Raw genomic sequence first — 7,273 nt, 5'->3', positions numbered from 1 at the left:
TTTTGTTCCGCAGACGTTTTTCTCTTTTTTTTTTTATCCGCCATCTCTATCTTTCTGATGCTCGGCTCTGCTAATGTCCGTCCTGTGCACTGAACGCTCTCTCCTCCACATCATGAGTAGACACTCCCCTTACTGCTGATTGGCTCCAAGTTTGTTTTGCTAGTCGGCCCGAATTAGTTTTCTAACGCGTTTTTGAAAAATCGCTTACCCCACCTTTAATAACTTTATGCCAATGTATATGGCCACTTCAGACTGATCTTAGGGACCACCAATAGCTCTGTCCGATGCAGTCATAGCTTTGAAGTCTGCAAGTCTACTGATTACAGCTATTACTCACCCACACATAAAAACTGACCAATATTTTCTTCTGATCTTGGTTGTTGTTGGCACAAAGACCCGTGGTCTGGAACACTCTGAACCTTTCTAGAGCATTTACTGTGTTTGAGGCCCAAACGCCTCATCCATCTCCATATCTGTATGATTCCTGCAAATATAAAAACATATTAATAAACTACAGATTGCAGATAAATAAACCAGTCATTTGATTATACAATGTGCATTGCATTCAGTTTGTTTGTTGTGCAGAGTTACAGTGTCTTTTAATCATTTCTTTTAATCCTGATCCCTGCAAACTGTATAAAGGTCAACTAGAAGTCTGTAATCCTCTCATAGGAAACACCTTTCCACCAGTTACAGCCTCATCATTGTGGCAGAGATGCAGAGGGACATTTATAAATTGTTTTATTTTGGTTTATGATGTAGGACAACTGTAAATGAGGTCAGAAAGTGTGGTCTCCACTAACCTTTTTCTCCTCTATCCACTTATATGAATCATTCAAACTGAATCATATGTTCCTTAACACACACACACACACACACACACACACACACAGTGGATATTATTGCTTGTTCTGTGTGAGAGAGACACACAGTGTTAACTAACTCAAGAAAACAATCATTCACGTGAAGTCAAGTCACCTTTATTTCTATAGTGCTTATACAATACAAACTGTTTCAAAGCAGCTTCACAGTGATAAACAGGAAAAAAGCACAATCAGTTATGGAGACAGTTCAGACTGTGCTGTAAAGCAGCTCTAAAAAGACAATAGTGTCATTATCTAGCTCAAATCATTGCTCTGATCACCATATCAACTAGTTCATCCATTTTCAAACAAACCATTTGAACTTAAGTCACAGTTAAAGATTATTTTATTTTAATACAATAATTTAGCATTTTATTTGTATTTATATTTATTTTATTAAAGTTGTATTCTATTTTATTAATTGTTTTAATACATTTATTTAATATTTTAAATTAGTATTTATTTTATTACATTTGTATTTTATTGTAATTTTTTAAATACATTTATTTACTGTATTATTTATTGTATTTTTTTATATTTTTGATTTTCATTTTAGATTTTTTTTATGTGTATTAATGCTATTGTATGCAGAATGATAATGCCAATAAACTTTGAAAATGAAAACTGACCAAGAGAGAGGGACAGCAAGAACGAGAGTCGCTGAATAGATGCCATTACTTATTTCTTCACAGGTAGTATAGATCAGTTTTTTAGCACAGTTTGAGGTTCTCTGCAGGTCCATTCTTTCCCACACCCTCTCTGGGCTATTAAATGACCTGCCTCTTGCTGCCCACAGTGGGACGTGGGATGGCGGCGCCGGTATGGAGACATTAAAGCCAGCATGGGTTCTCATAAAATATATGGATTTTTGTGATAGCCACATTGACAGCATTATGCTATGGGCTCAGGCTACACACACTGTATTTTATTCAGAAAAGTGTGTTCTGTGAAGCAATTTCCTTTTGAACACTGCAAAGTGGACGATGACGGAGAAGAACAAAGAAGCCGCGGGTCGTTGCGGTTCTTATCAGGGTGTAGCCGTGTAAATAGCAACCGGTGGCTGATAGGATTACATTGCCACTGAATGTGCAGGGTTGAAGGGAACATGTCTACCTCACTATCTTGCACGCATCTTCAAATGATCCCGCTCTTTCTCTCCCCAGCATTTTGTCAAGGACAAAAGAGAATATGAATACACGCGCCGCTTCAGGTCAGGGATCCCATGTAAATTACATCAATCAGACAGCGCTCCATTGTCATGCAGATGTACATTGTGCAGAATAAGACTCTGGTGAAGTATCGCTACAAGATAAGTATAGTTAGATAGAAGCATACATGAAGTGCCTGCCAACTGAGAGCACTGAAAACAAGCCGGGAATGTTTGGCATATCTGAATGTGATTAGGTTGAGCAGTTCGGGCAGATTGAAAGAGATTGTCTCGTCAGATTGCACCTCTGTTTTCGGCTCCGTGTTCTCGTGGGGTTGTGCGTTTCAGTTATTACGGCAAGCTGGGAGCCACATTGCGAGGCTGTTGCTACAAATAGCCACCTCTACAAAAAGCCTCACAGATGTCACTCTGCGTTTGCACCCTTCCGTCCTGCTGCGTCTGGTTTATCTGTCAGCGGCGGGACATAACCTGAGGAACAGTGAGGTGTCATCGTAGCTGTCACCTGTGGAAGCAGGAAAACTATCCCCGCCATCCTGTTCTGCCTTTAATTGCTGTCACAAGAGTGAGGAAGGGAGGGCTGGCGTCCCCTGACAGCCTAATTAGTCTTCTGTAGTGTGGCTCTGGGCAGTAAACAGAGACAGCCTCTGATGCGCAGGTCCATAGGCGCACCGGTTCGACGGTGGTGGAGGAGTGGGAGAGGCTCCTGGTGTGTTACGGATCATCAGACCTCTAACACCCTTATTAATAGCTCTATCCATCCTACTGCTTTGATTTCATTAACACTATGTCACCTCAAGGCTCCAGCCGGGCCCACAGGCACTCACTATCCTCACACACACTCGCGCCCGCAGTCTCCATCCGCTGACCTCCCCCTGCTGTACAAGCGCTCATTATGCAAGGGACTCATTATTCGATTATTAAATACATGGTCTCGCATATGCGAATGCAGATGAATAGTGATTAGATTCAAGTACGATTTTTGTATAATTTGTAGGTAAACCATGTGACAGGGGATTCAGTTTGAGAGGAAAACAGAAGGCTGCTGTTTTTATAGGCACGCGCCATGTGAGGGAGGTAGCATATGGAAGATTGTTTAATTAATCACTGAAATAACTTCACACATCCTCTTGAACTGCATTACTTGACTTGGCAGCACGTCCAGAACGCATTGATGAGAATTCATTTAAATGCGCAGATTTATGTTGTGTGTATGATTAAAAGTGAAGTGTGTAATTATTTGGATGTTAAAATACTTTCTATCCTGGTTTAATCAGAAGCAATGGAGTAAGCCATTTCTCTGACAAGTGTCAACACTGTGGCTCTGTGATGATATGAAACTAAGTTTATTTGACCGGAACTGAATAATTTTTGGTTACGTAAATCAAACCATACAGCACGAGCAGTGATTTCCGATTCTCGAGTGAATGACTATTATGAATCGGTTCCTTTCTGTGAATCGAAGATAGTCTATACAGCACAAGTGAAGTCGATTCTTGAGTGAATGACTCTTATGAATCGGTTCTTTTTCTTGAAGCATACAGCATGATTAATGAAGTCCGATTCTTGAGCAAACACTTATGAGCCAGTTCTTTGTAGTGAAGCATACAGCGTATTCAGTGAAGTCTGATTGTCGAGTGAATGACTCTTGTGAGGACAGTTCTTTTTCGTGAAGCATACAGCATAGCCAGTGAAGTCCGATTCTCGAGGAATGATTCTTATGAGCCATTTCTTTTCTGTCAATCAAAAGCATACAGCGTGAATAGTGAAGTGCGATTCCTGAGTGAAAGATTTAAATGAGCCTACTGGTTGTTCATATGATAATGTGTAGTTGAGTTTTGTGAGCGGTATTTTAAAAATAAAGGAATTGATGAAATGTACAATTTGTTTTTTGTTGTTTTACACTTATTGAAATGATCCCAGCTTTTGGCGAAAGAAATGCATTTGTTTTCCAAGTATCTCGTTTATTTATTCCTCGAATTTAAAAGAGTCATTAATGGATCCATTAAGGAATCAGAATTGTTCAATTCTTTAAGATTACGATCTGGTTTGTAAACATCATTACTGTATCTTTTCGATTCTTTTGGAAAAATGGCAGCATCATTTTGCAGTCCTTAAATTGGCCTGGAAAGACCACTTGGCCCCGTATCAGCTCAGGAATAGGGCAGCTGATGTCAGTGGGAGCCAGACCGCAGATGGCTCAGAGACCCAGAGGCAGAATAGCACTGACCCTTTCTGCCCTCATGTCTTCCAAAAATTCTCCTTTATTATCATTTATGTGCCCCAGGATTCCCCAGCCCTGTCAGAGACAGAGAGTGGGAGCTGGAGACGCATAGATTCAAAATACCATAATTGTTTTAACTCACTTAAACTAGACAATAATGTGTGGTTCTTCCTAGAACCAAACAATGTCCATGTTACCGAAAACTGCATTCGGGTAACAAATCATTGCAGATGCTGGAAAATGCCAAGGCTGTTTAGTCAAATGAAGAAGATCAGCTTTGAGGAGCTCATAGAGGATGAAATTTAATTTTGACATTGAGAGATGAGGGGAATTTAGATTTGGTCCACCAAACTGCTCTTTAGGGTCAACTCATTTTCTTCAGCTATAGACCAAGCAGGATGTGAACACAATACATGTGCAGAGCACGTAATTTAATTTCATACATCTTAACAGAGAGCTGAAGGTGACAAAACACACTTGTTGATACGTTTCGTTGTTTACCATCAGTTTTAACTTAGCACAATAACACACACATCTGTTTCAGGCTGAGGCGTCTTTACTGGCAGACTTCCTGTGCTCTAACATCATAAACAGAGAGATAACAGACAGAATTTGGATTAAGATTAAGATGTTTATGATTGCTAAGTAGTTTAAAACATGCTAGCTATTTGTAAAAAAAAAAAACAAAAAAAAAACTCCAGCAGGATTTGGCACCTGCCCACACTGCCAAAAGCACCAAAAGTTGGTTAAATGACCATGGTGTTGGTGTGCTTGACTGGCCAGCAAACTCACCAGACCTGAACCCCGTAGAGAATCTATGGGGTATTGTCAAGTGGAAAATGAGAAACAAGAGACCAAAAAATGCAGATGAGCTGAAGGCCGCTGTCAAAGAAACCTGGGCTTCCATATCACCTCAGCAGTGCCACAAACTGATCCCCTCCATGCCACGCCGAATTGAGGCCGTAATTAAAGCAAAAGGAGCCCCTACCATGTATTGAGTACATGTACAGTAAATGAACATACTTTCCAGAAGGCCAACAATTCACTAAAAATGTTTTTTTTTATTGGTCTTATGAAGTATTCTAATTTGTTGAGATAGTGAATTGGTGGGTTTTTGTTAAATGTGAGCCAAAATCATCACAATTAAAAGAACCAAAGACTTAAACTACTTCAGTCTGTGTGCACTGAATTTATTTAATACACGAGTTTCACAATTTGAGTTGAATTACTGAAATAAATGAACTTTTTCATGACATTCTAATTTATTGAGATGCACCTGTAGTTGTAAAGCACTGCAGTTTATCTTTTGGTGCGATGAATGAAGCTGAAGTATTATATGCTGTAGAATCTACATTTGTTATTGTATTTCTGATGTTATCTATTTTATCAGTGAAGAAATTCATAAAGTCATTACTATTAAACTGTGAGGGAATATTTAGATCGGGTGGCGTCTGGTTATTTGTTAATCTAGCTGCTGTGCTAAATAAAAACCTTGGATTGTTTTGGTTATTTTCTATGATATGTTGGGATGTACTTTAGGTGTCTTGTTATTTAAAATGCTCCTATCACAAGGAATCACATTTTTCTTGATCTTTTGAGATGAAAGAGTTCACTATGCAAACATACTGTTACTTTCAGAACACAGAACTTCCTTGTCAGTTAAAAGGCATTTATTGAAAGCTGAAAAAAATGTCTCTGTAAATTCACAACTTTTTGATGTCAGACATATAGATCTGAAATCATGCAAATCTGGTGGAACACATGGCCAGCCACAGTGTTCACAAATGTCTGTCCAGTCAGGGTGAGGTAGCAGGTAGTAAGATAGAGTCTATTATTCACAAACGCCAGACAATCTGATAAGAGTTTAATGAAGGTAAGTCTGTGAAACCTTGTGCTTTTGACCGTGGCACCTGCCACTCTGCATATCCTTCTGAAGAATCCCAGCTTTAGGAAAGAGTGGCTGAAGCTTATTTTTTAACAATGTCCCTGATCATTTCAGTCTGATATTAACAGTTTAACCAGGTTGAGCAACAATATATAGTTTGAATCTGTTGTTTTGGACCCCACTGACTTGCATTGTATGGACAAAACTGTTATTAAATTCTTCAAAATATCTTCTTTTGTGTTTCACAGAAGAAAAAAGGTCTGGTTTGGAACAACAAGAGGGTGAATAAACGATGGTGTAATTTTTCATTTTTGGGTAAACTACGTTTTAGTGTTGTTGTTATTATTATTTTTAAATAAAAATAGGAATGTTTATGTCAATTAATTGACAAATATAAAACTAAATAGAAATATAAAAAACTAATAAAAATTACAAAAGCTAAAATAAAACGTACTAAAACTAATAAAACATAAAACTTCCCTAAACTTAAACTAAAATTAATTGAAAACCAAAGAATATAAACATAAAAGCTAATTGAAAATATTAATAAATACTATAAAATATATGCTACTAAAATAACACTAATCTCTTTAAGACAGCAACAATAATGTGGCCTGATTAATTCTAACGGTCAGAGGGAGGTAGAAAAATAGTCATAAAAAACTAAATTAGGACTCTTTTTGGCACCAAAAAACTTTACTAACATTATGAGTGGACCTTGCGGTAAAAATAAGTAGTGAAAAATGTATGATATGGCCCCTTTAAAACCTAACTGTGTTAAAGTTTTCATGAGATTAAAGGGTTAGTTCACCCAAAAATGAAAATTAGCCCATAAATTACTCACCCTCAAGTCATCCTAGGTGTATATGACTTTCTTCTTTCAGACGAATCCAGTCTGAGTTATATTAAAAATGGTCTTTGATCTTTCAAGCTGTTTCATGGCACTCAGCGGGTGTTGCATGCATCAGTCCAAAAGAAGTCAAATAAAAAGCGCCCATCCATAAAAAAAAATGTCTCACACGGCTCCGGGGGGTGAACAAAGGCCTCCTCTAGCTAATCCATGCGTTTTTGTAAGAAAAATATCCATATTCAAAACGTAATAATCACTTTAATGTAGCTTGCGCCAACAGTCCTAC

This window comes from Sinocyclocheilus rhinocerous, unplaced genomic scaffold (genome assembly GCF_001515625.1).
Source record: "Sinocyclocheilus rhinocerous isolate Xijiao unplaced genomic scaffold, SAMN03320098_v1.1 scaffold3081, whole genome shotgun sequence".
Lineage (NCBI taxonomy): Eukaryota > Metazoa > Chordata > Actinopteri > Cypriniformes > Cyprinidae > Sinocyclocheilus > Sinocyclocheilus rhinocerous.
This window is presented reverse-complemented; position numbering follows the sequence as displayed.